General features: G+C 42.0%; 1 pseudogene; it reads left to right on the top strand.

Moving 5' to 3' along the window:
- Positions 1 to 3,068: 3,068 nt before the first annotated feature.
- On the top strand, positions 3,069 to 3,186 carry LOC126102518 (5S ribosomal RNA; annotated as a pseudogene).
- Positions 3,187 to 22,886: the final 19,700 nt, after the last annotated feature.

The following is a 22,886-nucleotide window of genomic DNA, read 5'->3' as shown; positions in this document are numbered from 1 at the left end:
CCTTGGTAAAAAGCTTATCGAACATTTCAGATTCATTATAGGAGAGACTTCTTATTGAATTATCACTGTAAGATACTTCAATAACAAGTGGGGCATGTGTAACGGAACTGAAATGATGGTGGGCTGACAGTAATTTGGAGCCCGCGCGTCGGAAACGGGCGCGCTTGTGTGAGACTGCCAGGGAGTGCACCCTGATGCCATCTATTGGCGAAACTGGGAATTAGCGCTGCCTGTCAGACAATGCACTAAGCTCTCGGAGTCAAATGTATTCTTTTTCTTGGTAATTATAAGTTATTACTGTATAATTTAATGTTGTAAAGCGCTAGTAGTAAATTATTATGACTGGTATGGACTCCAGGGTAGTAAATATAAATATTCTTAAATACTAAATGATTTCGGTAAAAAGGTGGTAGGGGAACGCCCCCACTCTTGGTGATACGAGCGTAGCTAGGGGTAGCTGGAGACACAGGGACTGAACAATGGAATGGCCTGGGGAGTGTTGACGTGATCGGACGTGCGTAACTGTGCTCACGCAAAAGTGATTGTGCAACAGCGAAGAGGCGAATATCGTCGCCGTTTTTGGAGTAAAACGCGACGAATGGTTGTTGAAGCCGCCTTTATGCCGCTGGGGCTGAGTGTAAGAGTTCCTGTGCCCAGATTTTATGGCGGACGTGCAGTAGCTTATACGAGTGCTACAGCTCATAGTTCCAGCCGCCATTAAGGGCATGAGGCGTGAAGTGGAATGGCCTGGGGAGTGTTGACGTGATCGGACGTGCGTAACTGTGCTCACGCAAAAGTGATTGTGCAACAGCGAAGAGGCGAATATCGTCGCCGTTTTTGGAGTAAAACGCGACGAATGGTTGTTGAAGCCGCCTTTATGCCGCTGGGGCTGAGTGTAAGAGTTCCTGTGCCCAGATTTTATGGCGGACGTGCAGTAGCTTATACGAGTGCTACAGCTCATAGTTCCAGCCGCCATTAAGGGCATGAGGCGTGAAGAGCTGCGTTAGCCACATGCATCTCACCACCAGCACCGACACGTCTACCCAAGGCAAGACTGCTTGCAATTGTTAAGTCGAACTTTGTATACATGTAAAAGGAGAATACCAGTTTTCTTTTATGCAAGTGCAGAGGACAGAATATAGTAATGAGTAAAATTACGACGCATGTTGTTCATTGTAAAGTGTAGTAACCTCAAACATAGTATAGTGAAATCAGACTGAGGCCACCATCGCCTCTTTCATTTACAATTCTTTTGGTTGTAGAATACTTTAGCGTATAAGAATGTTGAAAAGAGCAATGGTCACACCAGAATAAGTCGCCTATTTACAGTTACTTAAATTTTTCTGAGCAACCTTTCAAGTAAAGTCACTTAACTAATTCTGTATCAATGGTCCAAAGAGTAATATCCAAAATCATTAAATAAGTTGAAGGATAGAATTTTGTTAACCGAAGTTGCATAACCTGTCTTGGTAGTAATTACCAAGCCAACTCACAGAAATTGAGAGAGTATTTGCTTTGTAGAATCATCTAGAATGATCAGAAATAGTAATATTCAGAATTAAGTTTAAATTCAACTCAAGCCATTTCACTTTGAAACGAGCCCAAAAATTGATTTATTCTTTTGCTCCTTCAGAGCTGGCGACCGTAGCTATAAGTATTTTCAGGAGGATTCGACGGTAAGTCTGCTGCTCTCGTCGTGCTGATAGGATTATCCACTGCTGTTAGCAGTGGTGATTGGATACATAAGCTCACTACCAAGTTAAGTGGGTCAGGTAGGCAGTGTTACCATGTGAACTGTAGGGCACTGTAGGCCGTGGATCGAACCCGTTCAATCATCACAGCTCTTAGGGAAATAGTCCGGTTAGGAGTGTACTAATCATTAGGTAAATACTGGCGAGTAACGGTCAAAAATGTATACGCAAGTGAATTTAGCAAGGTCCACGTAGCACCTAGTTAATGTGGTGCAATGGCGAGGGTAGGAGTGGAGTAAAAGTGAGCTGAGCTTGTGGCAGCTGTGCTGGATTCAAATATTAACTACGTGAATTCACTACTGCCTCTTACCATTGGGACTGAGCTATTTACAGTTAAAATACGTAGCAGTAAGCGCAAAGGCGTGACAGCTACAAGTCCGTATTGGTTTTATACATACGTAATTGGGAAGTGGGTCATTCCGTCAGTGGAGGGGGTTAAAACAACCGAGTCAGTGGAGAACATACCCCATTTACTGATGGAAAGATTCAGCGGTTCGGTCGCAGGTGGCTGGTTTCTTGGCAGCTCAGGAATGCAGACAAACGCTTGAAACAATGCCTAGCGATGTGTAATTCGCTGGGAGATTACAGCCACCACTGGAAACTCTCACAATGGGGAGCAGCTTGAAAATGAGAGGAGAATCCTCAGATTACAGGCCAGCTGTCACGATATCAGAAATTTCCACCCTGCGCGAAGATTGGTTGCATAATATTGATCAGTCACTCAGCTCCATGCAGGTCATAGTTAACTGTCCAGCAGGAGGAGCCAAGAGTGGTCAGACAGTAATCGGTTATCTGCGATAATGATGTAGACCGAAAAAATGAAACAAACGTTTACCATCACTGGGATCCGAGCCGAATTCTCCTGCTTACTCGGCAGATAATCTAGCCGCACTGGCACTACAGCTACCACGCCAAGACAGACTACCCTACTAAGTCTTACCTTTATCTACGATAATGACGTAGGCCAAAGCAATGAAGTAACTTTTTTTTACGAGCACTGGGATTCCAATCTGGGTGTCCTGCTTTGCAGGCAGACGTGTTAGCTATTACACCACGCTAGCACTACAGGTATCTCAGCTGCATGGACTAGCCAAGTATGTGTCCCTCCCAGATACGAATTTCAAGTCATACTTCAGCCTGTTACTGCTCCCCTTCTAAACCCATGTCAGTATTTCCGAGGCTCTCTGATATTGGAGTAGCATCTTAGCAATGAGACAAATGAGGTTAATCTTGTCTGTACCTCAGAGGCAGGCGATATATTAAACATACAGTAAGTCTCAGGAACATCAATTGTATATGGTTTGTATACCACCTATAGGCAACGACCTTGCCACAGTGGATCCACCGGTTCCCGTGAGATCACCGAAGTTAAGCACTGTCGGGCGTGGTCGGCACTTGGATAGGTGACCATCCAGGCTGCCATGCGCTGTTGCCATTTTTCGGGGTGTACTCAGCCTCGTGATGCCAATTGAGGAGCTACTCGCCCGAATAGTAGCGGCTTCGCTCAAGAATACCATCATAACGGACGGGAGAGCGGTTTGCTGACCCCACACCCCTCCTATCCGCATCCTCCACTGAGGATGACACGGCCGTCGGATGGTCCCGGTAGGCCACTCGTGGTCTGAAGATGGTGTGCTTTATATATCACCTATGCCTGAGGTACAGATAGGATTAACACCATTTCGCTCATTGCTAAGGTGCTGTTCCAATGTCGGAGAGCGTTGACAACGCTGATGCGAGCTTAGAAGGGGAACAGCAATGTGATAAAATATGAATTGGAGTTTGCATATGGGAGGGAGACGTACTAGGGTAATCCATACAGCTGTGATAAGCTGTAGCGCCAGTGTGATGTAACAGATAGCAGATAGCACTTCTGCCTAGAAAGCAGGAGACCTATGTTCGAATCCCAGTGATAGTAAAAACTTTATATTATTGCTTTGGCCTTTATCATTATCGTAGATAAAGCTGAGACTCAATATGTCTCGGCAACACCAACTCTATACGACCAGTAGTCGGTTGGTCAGTGAGCAACATTAATAGACTGTGGGCAAACAGCAATGAGATAGTGAGCAGGTAGTCAGGGGAACCAGAAGAGATAGTGGAGTTTGCCTTCTGGAGGCATACCAATTTACTGGCTACTCAGTTTTTGGACTTTGAGTCATATCCCTGATTTCATTCTGACGCTTATTGCCGCTTTGTGACATACTCCGTGTTGAATGGACGAATCCTTGTAGTCTGATGCACGAGTCTTTAAGTATCTGACTGAATTTCCTTTTCTACAACCTTCAAGTATTATGCTGACGCTCCTGTGAGACAAATAGTCGCTGGGAGCTCAAACACAGGAGATTCCAATCGGCCTGTGAGCCATGCTCCATCTAAAGAATTGAAACCTGTAGTCAGCCAGCATAAAAGAAGTAGCTAGTTAAGCCACCCAGGGCGTTACTACTTACAAGGGAACCTCCCCATCGCACCCCCCTCAGATTTAGTTATAAGTTGGCACACTGGATAGGCCTTGAAAAACGGAACACAGATCAATCGAGAAAACAGGAAGAAGTTGTGTGGAACTATGAAAAAAATAAGCAAAATATACAAACTGAGTAGCCCATGCACAAGATAGGCAACATTAAGGATAATCTGAGCCCAGGAGCGCCGTGGTCCCGTGGTTAGCGTGAGCAGCTGCGGAACAAGAAGTCCTTGGTTCAAGTCTTTCCTCGAGCGACAACTTTATTTATTTTCGCAAAGTTATGATCTGTCCGTTCGTTCATTGACGTCTCTGTTCACTGTAATAAGTTTAGTGTCTGTGTTTTGCGACCGTACCGCAAAACCGTGCGATTAGTAGACGAAAGGACGTGCCTCTCCAATGGGAACCGAAAACACCAGATCGCAAGGTCATAGGTCAACCGATTCCTCCACAGGAAAACACGTCTGATATATTCTATACGACACTGGTGACGGCATGTGCGTCACATGACAGGAATATGTTGTCGAATGGTGAATGGGTAAAAAGATTCTTCTAACTTGTCCGATTTAGGATTTCTTGTGGATGTGATAATCACTCCCAAAAAGTGATGAAAACATAACGGACGGACAGATAATAATTGTCTGAAAATAAAAAATTAAAATTTTCCTGTAGAGGGCAGACTTGAACCAAGGACCACTAGTTCCACAGCTGCTCACGCTAACCACGGGGCCACGGCTCTCCTGACTTCACACGCTCCTTAATGTTGAATATGTTACCCATAGACTACTCAGTTTGTATATTTTGCTTATTTTTTCATAATTCCACACAACTTCTTCCTGTTTTCTTGATTGATCTGTGTTCAGTTTTTCAAGGCCTATCCACTGTGCAACGTATAACTAAATCTGAGGGGGGTGCGATGGGGAGGTTCCCTTGTTAGCTGCAGAACATGTGAGATGAAAACCGCCGGCTGCCAACCAGCCATCACATAAACAACGACTGGTGATCGACGGATAACGTAGTCCTCGCATCTGCCACATACGCCTTCATGCTAAATTATTTCGGTCGAGTTATTAGATGAGACAGTTCATTCCCCCATTCTTGCTCAGTCACAGAATCATTTTTATCCCCAGTCAGATTGGCCCTGAGAAATATTGTCTTGATGACATAACAATAAATGTAAAGATCTCTATGTTTTAATGCTTCTATCTTTTGTGTTATTACATTTTAGCACTTAACGTAGGGAACTCTGCATATTGATTTCCATTGCAACATCAGTTTGCCGAATTCGTAACAAATTTTACCGTTCGCGCATTTATCAGTAAAGGTGACGTCGATCCAGTCGACTGAGAATAGCTCAAAGAATGCAGGACCTCGTTTATATCTGGATGGAATGCAATGATAAAAAAATTGAGCCAATACTGTCAATGTAATTCTTCCAAAGATTCAATGTATTACATTTTCGCAGTTAATCAGAAGTGTGTGTATGCACGAAAAATAGCATGAAAAAGGAGTAAATAATGTCTACGAAATTCTTAAAACATTTTTTAAGAAGTTTATCCAAGCCCTTTGTTTTATTGCCAAAGTAACTGATTCCCCTGAAGAAGTTGCCTGTTTACTGCGTTTTCAAAATTGTTCAAACGGCTCTGAGCACTATGGGACTTACCATCTGAAGTCATCAGTCCCCTGGAACTTAGAACTACTTAAACCTAACTAACCTAAGGACATCACACACGTCCATGCCTGAGGCAGGATTCGAACCTGCGAGCGTAGCAATCGCGCGGTTCCGGACTGAAGCGCCTAGAACCGCTCGGCCGGATACTACGTTTTATTCAGATGCTTCGCACCGAATCCATCATTATTCAACACGACACATTCCTCAACTGGTATCAATGATCTGTATATTTATTACGCTTTACCCACGAACTACACACAGAATTCAACAATGCTTCTTCCATTTTTTCCGATCTAAATTTTAAAAGAATTTATAATCGGGCTTTTCATTTGCCGGGAAGGTTTCGGTCAATGTTTTATTTGATACAGTACTATTCTCCTGATTGATTACCGTTCAAAATGCAAAACATTTACTCTCCATTACTTATACAGCTCGTCTGGGGCAAATGGATGAAAAGAAAAATAAAACGAATTTGAAGTAAGAAGTGTGGTAACATGCACCCTGTTCACCTGATTGGCACCGTCTGACTTCTATCTGGTTCCCTCTGAAGAAATTTGTGAGTAGGAACGGTTTGACTCCAGTGAAGAACTTACGAAATCCGAGATGAGCATTTCGCAGATAATTCAGAGTAACACTCGCGGAATGGAATTACTAGAAAATTTGCGTTCAACAGGATGGGTATTACGTGCAAAACCCGGGATTTCTATTGCTCTAAAGAACATATAGTAAATTGGTATGTCAGGAACTTTTTCTCCTTGTTCTCGTTGGTTATTAAATCAATAATCTTTGCAATGTTAGCTGTGTCACTTTTTTTCTGAGAACTGCATGTGATAACATTACCTAAATCAACTTTGTAAACCGAAAGAAGTAATACATGTTCATTAGTGTAATAGATGCTCCACCACCAGTTCAATGAGTCATGCATGTAAAATAATGACACCAGTTATTTGCAGAAGAATGGAAAAACTCTTAGGAGTCAACTACATGGAAGATAGAAATGATGGAAAGCGTGAAAGAACACTTACCCTATGATTTATATTAGAAGGTTGGTTGAAGAAAGGCAAACCTACTTTTATAGCATTTGTAGATTTAGAAAAATCTTTCAGCAATGTTAACTGGAATATTTAAATTCTGAAGACATCATGGATAAAATACTGGAAGCGAAAAGTTATCTGCAGCTTGTACACAAACCAAATTCCATCTATAAGAGTCGACGGATATGTAAGGGAAGTAATGTTTGAGGAGGGAGTAAAGCAGGCCATCCTCGAGGTTACTCAGCCTGAACATTGATCAGACCGTGAAGGGAAACAAGAATAAATATGGAAAGAGAATTAAAGCTCAGGAAGAAGAGATTGAAACTCTTGGGTTTTCCTATGACAGTGTCTGCCTCTCAGAGACGCCAAAGGATTTGGAAGAGCAGTTTAACTGAATTATCTTGAAAAAAAGTTATAAGAATACCTTCAGAAAAGTAAAACAACTCTAATGGAAAGAAATCGAATTTAATCAGATGATGCTGAGAGCATTAAATTAGGAAATGAGACACTAAATGAAGAAGACGGGTTTCATTATTTGGTGCTGCAGTGCAATGCTGAGGATTAGATAGGTAGATTGAATAAGAGGGGTGTTACACACTGTACACTATTCTGAGGAAATTCCAAAATAATCGCACAAGTGCGACATTTCATCTACAGGATTTGACGAGGGATTTTGCGAGCATAAAAATATGTGACGTAAATGGCCGTACGTTTTGAGTGTGTTGACGTAGAAGATTATATTGTTTACACCGTCATGCAGCCGTACACCTCAGTATTTGGCATAAATTTCCTCTTGATACCCCAAACTATCCCTTGGAAAAAGTGGACGTAAGAGAACAGTAGGACAAGAAATCATAAATATGTTTTTTATGTGATACAATTACAAATCAACAATTTTTGAATTTTTTCCTTTATTTGTAGCGTGAAGTCTGGCTTCTTGCCAAATTTCATAGTTCTAGGTCAACCGGAAGTACCCTAAAGGTTCTGATGAATGAATTTGCCAACATCAAACTATGTGATACAAATGGCCGTGTCTTTTGAGTGCGCTGACGTAAATGCTTAAATTGTTTGCAACGCCAAGATAAAGTAGACCTTAGTATTTGACGTAAATTTCAACTTGATACCTTCACCCTTTGCTTAGATAAAGGAGCTTTAACAGTCGGATAGACAGACAGACGGACAACAGAGGGATCCTGTAAGGCTTCCGTTTTTACCGGTTGGGGTGCGGAATCCTAAAAATATTCAACATAATGTCCACTTTCATTTGTGCTGGTTGTTCACGTATGAACTCAATACATGCCACCAGGTCACGCCCGTATTCCACTGCCTCGCGTTCTTGAGACAGTTATAGCAGACTTTCAGCATGGTTTCTAGATTGCTTCTCTTGTTCCGAAAAAAAATCAGAAATCTGAGAGTGCGTGCTTCGCAAGGGACGCACAGTGTCCACCCACGACGTCTCCTGGGGGGACATGGAAAGCCGTGTGGCCATTTCAGAAGCCTTGTGGGAAGACGCGACTCGACTCGGAGAAGTAATTAATTAGCCCCTTTGTTCCTCTGGGAGGCGTGCTGAAGCCTCTCTGAAAATAGCGGAGATACGAGCCCACAGCAGGTTCTGTAGCAGACGGTGCAGTGAGAAAGAGGATGGAAGAGGGGCGGTGGAGGTGGGGGGGTGGGGGGGGAGAGGGGAAGGACGGAGAAGGCACAATGGAGCCGTATCTGCGATGTGTCCCCTGCAGGTCTGTCCTCTCTCGACAACTCTTTTCGCCCAGCTCTTCCAGCTAATATTTCTCTTCCTTACTTGGAACTCCAGCCATTCCGTAAAAGACACAGACGTCGTCAGCTAAACAGATTAACATGACTTCATTTCATTCCGAGTAGCATTTTAGGGTGCTATTGTAGTCTTCCATTCATACATTTCCACCACACGAAAACCAAACCAATGACATTTCTCTCACTGGCGGTAAAAGAAAGCAGAACCAAGGTTTTATCTAAACTACTGGTCATTAAAATTGCTACACCAAGAAGAAATTCAGATGATAAACGGGTATTCATTGGACAAATACACAGGGTGATTCAAAAAGAATACCACAACTTTAAAAATGTGTATTTAATGAAAGAAACATAATATAACCTTCTGTTATACATCATTACAAAGAGTATTTAAAAAGGTTTTTTTTTCACTCAAAAACAAGTTCAGAGATGTTCAATATGGCCCCTTCCAGACACTCGAGCAATATCAACCCGATACTCCAACTCGTTCCACACTCTCTGTAGCATATCAGGCGTAACAGTTTGGATAGCTGCTGTTATTTCTCGTTTCAAATCATCAATGGTGGCTGGGAGAGGTGGCCGAAACACCATATCCTTAACATACCCCCATAAGAAAAAATCGCAGGGGGTAAGATCAGGGCTTATTGGAGGCCAGTGACGAAGTGCTCTGTCACGGGCTGCCTGGCGGCCGATCCATCGCCTCGGGTAGTTGACGTTCAGGTTTCATAACTAACCTTTTTCGTAGGACTCTCCATACAGTTGATTGTGGAATTTTCAGCTCTCTGCTAGCTCTGCGAGTCGATTTTCCTGGGCTGCGAACAAATGCTTGCTGGATGTGTGCTACATTTTCATCACTCGTTCTCGGCCGTCCAGAACTTTTCCCTTTGCACAAACACCCATTCTCTGTAAACTGTTTATACCAACGTTTAATACATCACCTATCAGGAGGTTTAACACCATACTTCGTTCGAAATGCACGCTGAACAACTGTCGTCGATTCACTTCTGCCGTACTCAATAACACAAAAAGCTTTCTGTTGAGCGGTCGCCATCTTAGCATCAACTGACGCTGACGCCTAGTCAACAGCGCCTCAAGCGAACAAATGTACAACTAAATGAAACTTTATAGCTCCCTTAATTCGCCGACAGATAGTGCTTAGCTCTGCCCTTTGTCGTTGCAGAGTTTTAAATTCCTAAAGTTGTGGTATTCTTTTTGAATCACCCTGTATTATACTAGAACTGACATGTGATTATATTTTCACGCAATTTGGGTGCATAGATCCTGAGAAATCAGTGCCCAGAACAACCACCTCTGGCCGTAATAACGGCCTTGATACGCCTGGGCATCGAGTCAAACAGAGCTTGGATGGCGTGTACAGGTACAGCTGCTCATGCAGCTTCAACACGATACCACAGTTCATCAAGAGTAGTGACTTGCGTATTGTGACGAGCCAGTTGCTCAGCCACCATTGACCAGACATTTTCAGTTGGTGAGAGATCTGGAGAATTGCTGGCCAGGGCTGCAGTCGAACATTTTCTGTATCCAAAAAGGCCCGTACAGGACCTGCAACATGCTGTCGTGCATTATCCTGCTGAAATGTAGGGTTTCGCAGGGACCGAATGAAGGGTAGAGCCACGGGTCGTAACTCATCTGAAATGTAACGTCCACTGTTCAAAGTGCCGTCAATGCGAACAAGAGGTGACCGAGACGTGTAACCAGTGGCACCCCATACCATCACGCCGGGTGATACGCCAGCATGGCGATGACGAATACACGCTTCCAATGTGCGTTCACCGCGATGTCGCCAAACACGGATGCGACCATCATGATGCTGTAAACAGCACCTGGATTCATCCGAAAAAATGACGTTTTGCCATTCGTGCACCCAGGTTCGTCGTTGAGTACACCATCGCAGGCGCTCCTGTCTGTGATGCAGCGTCAAGGGTAACCGCAGCCATGGTCTCCGAGCTGATAGTCCATGCTGCTGCAAACGTCGTCGAACTGTTCGTGAAGATGGTTGTTGTCTTGCAAACGTCTCCATCTGTTGACTCAGGGATCGAGACGTGGCTGCACGATCCGTTACAACCATGCGGATAAGGTGACTGTCATCTCGACTGCTAGTGATACGAGGCCGTTGGGATCCAGCACGGCGTTCGATATTACGCTCCTGAACCCAGCTATTCCATATTCTGCTAACAGTCATTGGATCTCGACCAAAGCGAGCAGCAATGTCGCGATACGATAAACCGCAATCGCTATAGGCTACAATCCGACCATTATCAAAGTCGGAAACATGATGGTACGCATTTCTCCTGCTTATACGAGGCATCACAACAATGTTTCACCAGGCAACGCCGGTCAACTGCTGTTTGTGTGTGAGAAATCGGTTGGAAACTTTCCTCATATCAGCACGTTCTAGGTGTCGTCACCGGCGCCAACCTTGTGTGAATGCTCTGAAAAGCTAATCATATGCATATCACAGCATCTTCTTCCTGTCGGTTAAATTTCGCGTCTGTAGCACGTCATATTCGTGGTGTAGCAATTTTAATGGCCAGTAGTGTATTAAGAAGAATGTCACTGAAGAAACTAACTTCTGTTCCTTTCATTCATATCTGCGTCATACTCCGCTGTCCATCCAACAGTGTGTGGCGGAGGCTTCTAACTGATCCCCTCTTTCCTGTTCCACTCGCAAATGGCGCGCGGGAATAAAAATTGTCGGTAAGCCACTGCGTTAGCTCTAATTTCTCGAATTTTCTCATCGTGGTCGTTTCTCGAGATATATGTGGGAGGAAGTAATATGTTGTCCGACTCTTCCCGGGAAAGTGCTCTCTAAAAATTTGAGTAGTTAACCTCAAGGTGGTGCACTACGCTTCCCTCGCGTCTGCCACTGGTGTTTGTTGAACATCTCTGTAACAATTCCGAAACGAAAAGCGCTGCTCTTCGTTGGATCTCCTCTATCTCTTCTATCAGTCGTACCTGATACGAATCCCAAATTGATGAAAAGTACTCAAGAATCGGTCGAACAGCAGCCCTGCAAGCCACTTCCTTGTGGATAAGTTACATTTCCTTAATTCTCTACCTATGATTCTTAGTATGCCATCTTCTTCCCTGCTATTTGTTTTATGCACTCATTCCACTTACATTTAGACAACATTGTCTATGGAGTGCAGCGATCTGGTGCAATATTTAGGTTACAATCAGTAGTCGAGATCGCAATAATATTTGTTTATTTACCTGTTTCGGCTTATGTTAAAGCCATCTTCAGTATTTTTGGCCACCTATGACTGGTGCTGGCGGCTCGCCGGTTTTATCGTGACAACAGTGTACGATCGTGGTATCATGAGATAGCCGACGTGCCGCCAGTACCAGCCACAAGGGGCCAAAATTTCTGAAGATGGCTTTAACATAAGCCGAAACCGGTAAATAAACAAATATTATTGCGATCTGCGCTACTGATTGTAACCTACACATTTCACTTAAGATCTCTCTCAATAGTTACTCCTAGATATTTTACGATAGATACTGTGTCTAGCAATTTGTCATCAAGTGTAGTTGTTCAGTAGTGGATTTCTATCCCTGTGCATGCGCAATATCTACATCTACACACAAAGTTCTGAAGCCACCGTTCCACTCGCAGACAGAGCGAGGGAAAAACGCTCATCCATATTCCTCCGTATGAGCCCTAATTGCTCTTATCTTCGTGGTCCTTGCGTGAAATGTATGTTGGCGGCAGTAGAATCGTTCTGCAGTCAGCTTCAGATGTCGGTTTTCTAAATTTTCTCAAAAGTGACAAACTGCCTGTGGGCTTCTTTCTCGGGTTCTACAGCCGACGTTTATTTGATGATTTTTTTTTTTACATTTTGGCAGAACGAGTGTGTGACATTGTCAAGGTTTCAACCTCCATTGCTGATGGTGGACTGGAGTCGACTCGCGGCCGCAGATTATATGCACCTGGCGCTCCAACCTCCAAGGGCTTTTCCGTGGTCATTTCTGCTGCGGTTCTACCCTTTATACCCACAACGATCGTTCGTTGCAGCATGGGAGTCCAGGATCCGCTCAACTTGAGGCTTTCTTCTTTCTTGTTGAAGCTATTCTCATGTTTGTGTATTTCTATAGCTTGTCCGAACAAATGGTTGTGATAGCTCGTCTTTACAACAAAAACTTCCGCGTCTGCGAATTTTACTATTTGGCCGATCACACACAACACGTGCTTCGCAACGGCAGATTGCTCCACTTGCCCCAGACTGCTTTGCAGCTTATGTTCTGTGATCCTAGTGTTGATGATGATGATGTTTGGTTTGTGGGTGCTCAACTGCGCGGTCAACAGCGCCCGTACAAAGTCCCAATTATTCCACAGTCCAAGTGTTTACTCAATCCAATGTAGCCACTGTCCGTACGATGATGATGATGATGAAATGGTGAGGACAACACAAACAACCAGTACCCGGGCAGAGAGAATACCCATCCCGGCTAGGAATTGAACCCAGGACACCGTGATCAAGAGTCAGCAACGCTAGCCACTAGACCACGAGCTTCGAACGTAATTCTAGTTTTGACGATTGATCTGCCCCCTTACTAATCGGTTAATGTGATATTGTGGCTGTGGCCTTGTATGCCTAATGAAATTGGTTCTGGACGAGACTATCGTCTCCGAAGAAATTTTGACCGGTTAGTGGAGGGAAGTATACAACAATTCGTTCCCAAGAACAATCTATTTTACTCCTGCACTGTTTATATATTTGGGTTTTGCTTAGTACTCAAACAGTGTCGTCACTCACATGAAATACGAAACGAAAAGGAATACCACGTGACTCAGAGTCCACAACAAATCTTGTTGAAATAATATATAGCACTGGATTTCGGGAAAGAAGTTCACTTATTAAGACGTCTTTTCGTTGTGCTTAAATGGTGAGTTAGCACTTTATGCTTTTCATAATGTTTTCATTATTTCATCCCGGATTTTCCATTGTTTGAAATAATACATAAATTAATTAAAACGGTCGCCAGCCCAAATTGGCACTGTCTGTCCACTGTTGTTGTTATGGTTTTCAGTCCTGAGACTGGTTTGATGCAGCTCTCCATGCTGATCTATCCTGTGCAAGCTCCTTCATTTCCCAGTACCTACTGCAACCTACATCCTTCTGAATCTGCTTAGTGTATTCATCTCTTAGTCTCCCTCTACGATTTTTACCCTCCATGCTGCCCTCCAGTGCTAAATTTGTGATCCCTTGATGCCTCAGAACATGTCCTACCAACCGATCCCTTCTTCTAGTCAAGTTGTGCCACAAACTTCTTTTCTCTCCAATCCTATTCAATACCTCCTCATTAGTTACGTGATCTACCCACCTAATCTTCAACATTCTTCTGTAGCACCACACTTCGAAAGCTTCTATTCTCTTCTTGTCCAAACTATTTATTGTCCATGTTTCACTTCCACACATGGCTACACTCCATACAAATACTTTCAGAAATGACTTCCTGACACTTAAATCTGTACTCGATATTAACAAATTTCTCTTCTTCAGAAATGCTTTCCTTGCCATTGCCAGTCTGCATTTTATATCCTCTCTACTTCGACCATCATCAGTTATTTTGCTCCCCAAATAGCAAAACTCCTTTACTACTTTAAGTGTCTCATTTCCTAATCTAATTCCCTCAGCATCACCCGACTTAATTCGACTACATTCCATTATCCTCGTTTTGCTTTTGTTGAGGTTCATCTTATATCCTCCTTTCAAGACACTGTCCATTCCATTCAACTGCTCTTCCAAGTCCTTTGCTGTCTCTGACACTTTACAATGTCATCGGCGAACCTCAAAGTTGTTATTTCTTCTCCATGGATTTTAATATCTACTCCAAACTTTTCTTTTGTTTCCTTTACTGCTTGCTCAATATACAGTTTGAATAACATCGGGGAGAGGCTACAACCCTGTCTCACTCCCTTCCCAACCACTGCTCCCCTTTCATGCCCCTCGACTCTTATAACTGCCATCTGGTTTCTGTACAAATTGTAAATAGCCTTTCGCTCCCTGTATTTTACCCCTGCCATCTTTAGAATTTGAAAGGGAGTATTCCAGTCAACATTGTCAAAAGCTTTCTCTAAGTCTATAAATACTAGAAACGTAGGTTTACCTTTCCTTAATCTTTCTTCTAAGATAAGTCGTAAGGTCAATATTGCCTCACGTGTTCCAACATTTCTACGGAATCCAAACTGATCTTCCCCGAGGTCGGCTTCTACCAGTTTTTCCATTCGTCTGTAAATAATTTGCGTTAGTATTTTGCAGCTGTGACTTAGTAAACTGATAGTTCGGTAATTTTCACATCTGTCAACACCTGCTTTCTTTGGGATTGGAATTATTATATTCTTCTTGAAGTCTGAGGGTGTTTCACCTGTCTCCTACATCTTGCTCACCAGAGGGTAGAGTTTTGTCAGGACTGGCTGTCCCAAGGCCGTCACTAGTTGTAATGGAATGTTGTCTACTCCCGGGGCCTTATTTCGACTCAGGTCTTTTAGTGCTCTGTCAAACTCTTCACGCAGTATCGTATTTCCCATTTCATCTTCATCTACATCCTCTTCCATTTCCATAATATCGTCCTCAAGTACATCGCCCTTGTATAGACCCTCTATATACTCCTTCCACCTTTCTGCTTTCCCCTCTTTGCTTAGAACTGGGTTTCCATCTGAGCTCTTGATATTCATACAAGTGGCTCTCTTTTCTCCAAAGGTCTCTTTAATTTTCCTGTAGGCTGTATCTATCTTACCCCTAGTGAGATAAGCCTCTACATCCTTACATTTGCCTGCTTAGCCATTTTGTACTTCTTGGCGATCTCTTTTTTGAGACATTTGTACTCCTTTTTGCCTGCTTCATTTACTGCATTTTTATATTTTCTCCTTTCATCAATTAAATTCAATATTTCTTCTGTTATCCAAGGATTTCTACTAGCCCTCGTCTTTTTACCTACTTGATCCTCTGCTGCCTTCACTACTTCATCCCCAGAGCTACCCATTCGACTTCTAATGTATTTCTTTCCCCCATTCCTGTCAATTGTTCCCTTATGCTGTCCCTGAAACTCTGTACAACCTCTGGTCTAATCAGTTTATCCAGGTCCCATCTCCTTAAATTCCCACCTTTTTGCAATTTCTTCAGTTATAATCTACAGTTCATAACGAATAGATTGTGGTCAGAGTCCACATCTGCCCCTGGAAATGTCCTACAATTTAAAACCTGGTTCCTAAATCTCTGTCTTACCATTATATAATCTATCTGATACCTTTTAGTATCTCCAGGATTCTTTCATGTATACAACCTGTCTGTCCACTATGAGTTCAGTAATACGGACAGCAATGAATACGTAACCCTTTGGCCGTAACGGTTTCTGACAATACAATACGTTTCGAAATAAGAAGGAAGGACGAGACGTATTGTCTGACATCGCTAAAACTCAGCGACGTTAGTTTGGAAAGTGGTATTTAAACTCATTATTAAAAACTAAATGGCTGACAAGCACTTGCTGGCTTTCAACAGATGGAGAACGTCAAAATACCAAACAGGCCAGTACGCAATACCAGTATTACGGTACACACAGAGCACAGGGGCGATTCTAGAAGACGGCTGAAGGGGTGGGGCTAATGGGGGGGGGGAGTTTGAGAAAATAGAATATCCCTTAACAAAAGGAGAGTTGGGATCCTGCACAAAACTGGTTAAATTTGGTATTGCTGAAAATAGTTTTTGATAACTGTTTTGTTCAGGGTAAAAAAGTGTATTAATAAATAATAAGACGCCCATTTTAAGTTAAATGATATTTATTGGTTTACATATTAGCTATTTGCCACTCTTATTCTTTTAATGAAATGAGTTTGAGATATATTGCAATCTATATTGCTACATAGATATAAAAATGATTGACTCTGTTCGAGTAATATAGTCACTGATTTCTGAAGTCATTTTATCCATTGTAATATGATACTCTATGGGGGGTCTATAGCCCCTATGGCCTCCTACCCCCTCATTGCCACCGCCCCTGCACAGAGATGAAATAAGTGAGCTTAATTTATTCTTTTGTTTGATTTGCAGTTACCTGTATTACTTTAATTTTTAGTTACTATACTTCGTCTTCATTCAGTGAGCAAAAATGACTGCCTCCAAGTATTATTGAACAACACCGGTAAGTTATTGAGGCTTCGTTATTAATTAAGTTCAATTATCTTCTTGGCTAACACACAAAACTGGCAATGATAGTCTTTTACTATATTTCTTTCGACGATTTAAACAACGACACTCGGGTATTCAGTAACTGTAAAATAAATGGGATCCTAAGTGACTGACGATCACTGATGACAGTGACAAGATCAGGTACCTACAGTTTTTCGTACAACACTTGTTACTGAAATAAAATTCACCCAGAATGTCAATGGGTAGTGCCTCTCAAAGCTGCCACTTGTGTGTGTGTGTGTGTGTGTGTGTGTGTGTGTGTGTGTGTGTGTGTCCACTCTTACGTCACAGAACCACGTAAGTTCCCTGCGCATTCTTCTCTGACGTCGCACTTGCGTTCACAGACAGCGCTCCTACACAAGTCTTTACTCCCTACCAACGACATTGCTCTTCCTACTTTTCCTAACGGCATTAACCCAGAATAAATACATCAAAATACAAAATAGTATATACAGTTAAGCACATATAGGATTTCTAATTGATACATAGCATCTAAGGATTCATAGAATGGAACAACTACATCATACTTACAACAATCATTATAGGCAAAAATTTGATGTAGTACATCTGTATTATAGTGTCAAAATTGTTTAATAATAGTTTCTGAGGGTTACTGAAGTTGTGCTGTTATTGTGTTAGCTGGGCTTTCTTATGTAACTTTACTTCCGAGTCGAGACCAGTTACTCCAGCGTCAATAACTTGTTCTGCTAATCATGTTCTGACGGTTGGCGAGCAAATTGTGTTACATCAATAACTCGTTCACTCGCAGACTGTCTCAGTCTTTACTATTTGTTCTTAGGGTTCGGTACCTCAGTCGGTAAAAACGGAATTCTTATATATCTTTCTTGTCCGTCTGTCTGTCTGTCTGCCCGACTGTTAAAAACGCTTTTTCTGAGGAACAGTTGGACGTTTCAAGTTAAAATTAATGTCACGCACTAAGATCCAACGTCCCTTGGCGATGTAATTAAGTGTAATCTTATAAGTCATTGCAATTAAAAGATGTGGCCGTTTATGTTACATATTTTGATACTCGCAAACTCGCTCATCAAAACCTATAGAGCATCATGAAATCTGGCAAGAAGCCAGGTTTCACAGTACAATTACTACATCTTTTGTAGTCCAAACTCTTTGCTATTACGAATGACCTACAGAATCCAATAAACAAATGAGTAATCAATTTTATTCTGTAAGTGTGAAACAGCAGAGCTTCTAATGTAATCTGCATGCTGTTGGACACGACCTGTACTTGCAAGCCTTTGCTATAGGAGGTGATCAATATGGAGTTCATTCATAGTAATGCTTGCTTCTGTTCGATGTCTTAGAGAATCACGCACCCCTGAAAAATTCCAGGTTGCTGACGGATGCGCTGGCGATCACCGATGAGGAGATCCTGCAACGTTTGTACTTTATTAATGGGACTGCATACAGCAAAGATTTCAACCAGAAGTCGAAGAGATTAAGATATAAGGAACGGATCGGCCAACGCACTGTTCCTCTCCAACCAGTCCATTGCCCATTAAATGTCTGTCTCAGGCGTTCTCTGACATTTGGGAAAAAAATGAGCTGTTACTGCATCTTGCTTGAATCACGTCTCCAGCCGTTGTTTGAATGATACGTCATCTACTGGAACTCAGGAGAGGCAAGACGTTTGATAGGAACTGACGATACGTTGAACTGTCAACCAGTTTGGTTAGTTATTCACATGTTTCATTGTATCGAAATGATTTAGAAGGCGTCAGTTTACAGGATATTTATATATTATTAGTGTTAACAATAATGAGCACATTATATTTTTGTCCTGCTCTTGCAGCTACACCTAATGCAAGGTTTCTTTCTTGTCTTTTCTTTTTTTACTGGGTACCAATATTAAAATAGCAATTTGTCCATGGAATAAAGACGTTGTCCAGGAGAAATGATTTTGGGATAGGTTTAAAACTTGCTTTGTTACCCCTCAGTTATTTTATGGTATTGGGAAAACGATCAAAAATTTTGTTTGCTGCGTACTGAACTCCTTTCTGAGTCACTGACAGCTTTAACAATGGTTAATAAAGGTCATTTTTCCTTCCACAGTGTTTTAGGTATGGACATCACTGTTCTTCTCATATTGTAATGGATTCTTTTTGACGAATTTCACTAGCGAATATATGTATTGTGACGGCGCAGTTAAAACGCATAGCTTTTTGAAGAGGTACCTACATGACGTCCGTGGATGAACGTAATTGTTTGAGAAGCTCAGTCATATGCTTCTTCCAGTTCAAGTTTTCATCAATACATACACCAAAAAATTTGGAGCATTCTACTCTATTATTCCTGCTCATGTGCTACATCAGTTGTTGGCGTGAATCTATTTGCTGTACGGAACTGAATGTAGTGTGTGTGTGTGTGTGTGTGTGTGTGTGTGTGTGTGTGTGTGTGTGCCTAATTTTTCTTTTTTTGAAAAATCAGGAGATTCGATTTTCAGAGAACACTTAATAATTGTTTGGAAAATATCTTCTACTACCTCTTCTGTTACTTTATCTCTAACCGGATTTATTATATTCCAACAACCCCACAAGAGCTATTGATTTTTATAATTTCTATAATTGAAATAATTTGAGCAAAAGATGTTGGTGCTACTTCGAGTTGTTTAAAGTTTTGTGGAATGACATTTTTAATATACTCTCTCGCTTCTTCAACTGAACCGTTTAATCCTGCATTTACTGTCATGTTTAGAAAGTGATTGTTAAAAGTACTTGCAACTTGTAAATTATCAATTACAACATTGTCATTTAGTTTAACTGTTATGGGATCTTGTGCACTGACTGGCTGTTACGTCTCCTATTTGACAATGTCTCACACAGTTTTAATATTAGTATCTGCATTATTTTTGCAGGATATACATACTTCAGGGCATTTTAATGACTTTTCTTAAAACACTGCAGTACTTTTTGTGGTAGACAAGTAATGTCAGATACTGACTTTGGCATTTAGATACATTTCCTTTTTCATCTTACATGAGTATTTAATTCCCTTAATTATCTATGGCTTACCTCGTCCCATACAACCAATTTTAGCTCAGTCTTAGAACATTGCATCCTATTCTCATTAATAATCCTCACTCCTTTGTATGTACCTGCCTCCAGGTATTAAGATGCCACACTGTTTATTTACATTAATTGAGCATCATGAACAGATGGTTCATCTGCTGTTTCAGTATTTTTGACTTTGTCTCCAACTTTTACATGTGTTCCAACTCCTCCTTTTTCCTTGTTAATGCAAATCTGTAATACCCCGATATTTAACTTATCCGTCCCTGCAGTTACGTGGTGCTCAGAGAGGCACACTACATCTATACCTTCAGAATTTTCCACGTCATGTTCTGATGGAACAATTTTATTTATCCGAAAACCTGACTCTAGCCTAAAAAATGTGCGTGTTTGGTTCCAATAATCACAAGGATTGTTTTATGAGTTGTTGGTCCCTCCTTACACTTTCTGCAGGGTGCTCAGCTAATCTTTCCTCCCCCTCCTGTTTAGGTGCAGGCTATCTAATGACTTGTGTATATCCATCTCCCAAACGCAGCAACAGGCACAACACGGATACGATAATTTGCAAAACCTTGAGCTGGACATGGCACTGCGAAACTTCGACAAACCCACACTAGTGTGCGCTGTGCTGCTCCTATTTTCTCCAGTCTTCTTTAATGCTATCTTCTAAGTTGTTAGCCAGGGTGTTTCCTGCTCCTCTTACAATAAATACCTTATCGTTGCCATCAAAATCTGTACACAAGGCCTCTATTCTCTCCGTATCCTGGATAAGCTTGGCGCTAGGTTTCACGATGTCTGTGGCTTGGTATCCCACGTCTAGGTTTTCCTGTAGGAATTGACCTACACCTCTCCCGTGCCTGTTCCCTAATAGCAAGACTCTTTTTCTTTCTGCCTGACTTTCCTACCAACTTAGCCTTAAAGTGGTTGCTAAGAGTCCGCTGCACACTATGTAAGTAGGCTGTTTATGTTTTCTTATTGGCAACGTTACGTAGCGCTCTATATGAAAATCACTGGCTGTGCTGTGTGCAGTCTGTGGCTAGTTTGCATTGTTGTCTGTCATTGTAGTGTTGGGCAGCGGCAGCTGGATGTTAACAGCGCATAGTGTTGGGCAGTTAGAGGTGAGCCGCCAGCAGTGGTGGATGTGAGGAGAGAGATGGCGGAGTTTTGTAATTTGTCATGAACTGCTATATATATTATGACTATTAAGGTAAATACATTGTTTGTTCTCTATTAAAATCTTTCATTTGCTAACTATCCCTATCAGTAGTTAGTGCCTTCCGTAGTTTGAATCTTTTATTTAGCTGGCAGTAGTGGCGGTCGCTGTATTGCAGTAGTTCGAGTAACGAAGATTTTTTTTTGTAAGTGATTTGTGAAAGGTATAGGTTAATGTTAGTCAGGGACATTGTTTTGTAGGGATTATTGAAAGTCAGATGGCGTTGCGCTAAAAATATTGTGTGTCAGTTTAAGCACAGTCTTGTATAATTGTTCAAAGGGGACGTTTCAACTATTAAGCTCAAACACTGGTTGAGGATCTTCCCCTCTTTCAGATAACAAGTCAACCTGATAGCTGAACGGAATTTGAAATGTGGCTTCTGAGGTTTTTCTCATTTTGTCTATTACTTGTCACCATCTCACAGCTCCCATTCTCTCTTTCCCCGTTCAACCTATGTAATTCAAGATATACCATTTCTCATTCTGCGCCAGCCGCGGTGGCCGTGCGGTTCTAGGCGCTTCAGTCCGGAACCGCGTGACTGCTGCGATCGCAGGTTCGAATCCTGCCTCAGGCATGGATGTGTGTGATGTCCTTAGGTTAGTTAGGTTTAATTAGTTCTAAGTTCTAGGCGACTGATGACCTCAGAATTTAAGTCGCATAGTGCTCAGAGCGATTTGAACCATAATCTCTAACTCCAAGGAAGAGCCTCACCTAATAAATTTTTAGCTTCCCCGCTGCACTGCCTTCCATGAAACATCAGTCCATGGTCGTGACGTGTTTCTCCCTTACCAATTAACATGCGGCAAAATCCACATTTCTCACATATGTCGCTACTCTTACAATAAACTAAAAATCACTACAACAAAGTTAATAAAGTAATAATCAATAAAACTTATTTTTCGGTGGGTTGTGCAACTAACTTTCAGGTGTCGGGCAGACGTAGAAGCCGACTGATGTGGCCGTGCGGTTAAAGGCGCTTCAGTCTGGAACCGCGTGACCGCTACGGTCGCAGGTTCGAATCCTGCCTCGGGCATGGATGTGTGTGATGTCCTTAGGTGAGTTAGATTTAATTAGTTCTAAGTTCTAGGCGACTGATGACCTTAGAAGTTAAGTCGCATAGTGCTCAGAGCCATTTTGAGCAGACGTAGAATAACATAGTCGAAATTCGTTGGACGTAGGTAGTACCACACACGAAATGAATGAAAACTATAAAAGATGATTTTTTTCTAAAAACACTCTTAAACCGACGTTATCAGGTAAGTATTTAAAGGATTGTAAAGGGTTCAAGACAACGATTATACGACGACGAGAAGTTAACACTAGCTTATAAACACACCATCGATTTTCACTTAACGTAGGTTTTAAATCCAGAATACACGAGCCGAAAGAGAACGCTAAAACGCACAATATTTATAACGACACTATTCAACAAGACACAGTCCTGAAATTACGGTGAGCTCTGCACTTCATTCAAAACCACTCGTTACGCTACGCCACTGCTGTTGTTTACTTCCTAGCGTTTACAGTGTGTCCAGCTCCAACGGCTGTATTTTCGAAAGAAGAGTCCCGAAATGCGAAAGTTTTTTCCTAAAATTATCACATTTGACGAAATATAATGCTATGCTTACGATCCTGAATCAAAGCAACAAACAAGCCAGTGAAAGACCTCAAGAAAGTTCGTCAGTTGGAATCAAACATGCTAGTTTGTTCTTTCGATGTGAGAGAAGTGGTCCATTCAGAGTCTGT

Source organism: Schistocerca cancellata, chromosome 9 (genome assembly GCF_023864275.1).
Source record: "Schistocerca cancellata isolate TAMUIC-IGC-003103 chromosome 9, iqSchCanc2.1, whole genome shotgun sequence".
Lineage (NCBI taxonomy): Eukaryota > Metazoa > Arthropoda > Insecta > Orthoptera > Acrididae > Schistocerca > Schistocerca cancellata.
This window is presented reverse-complemented; position numbering and strand designations above follow the sequence as displayed.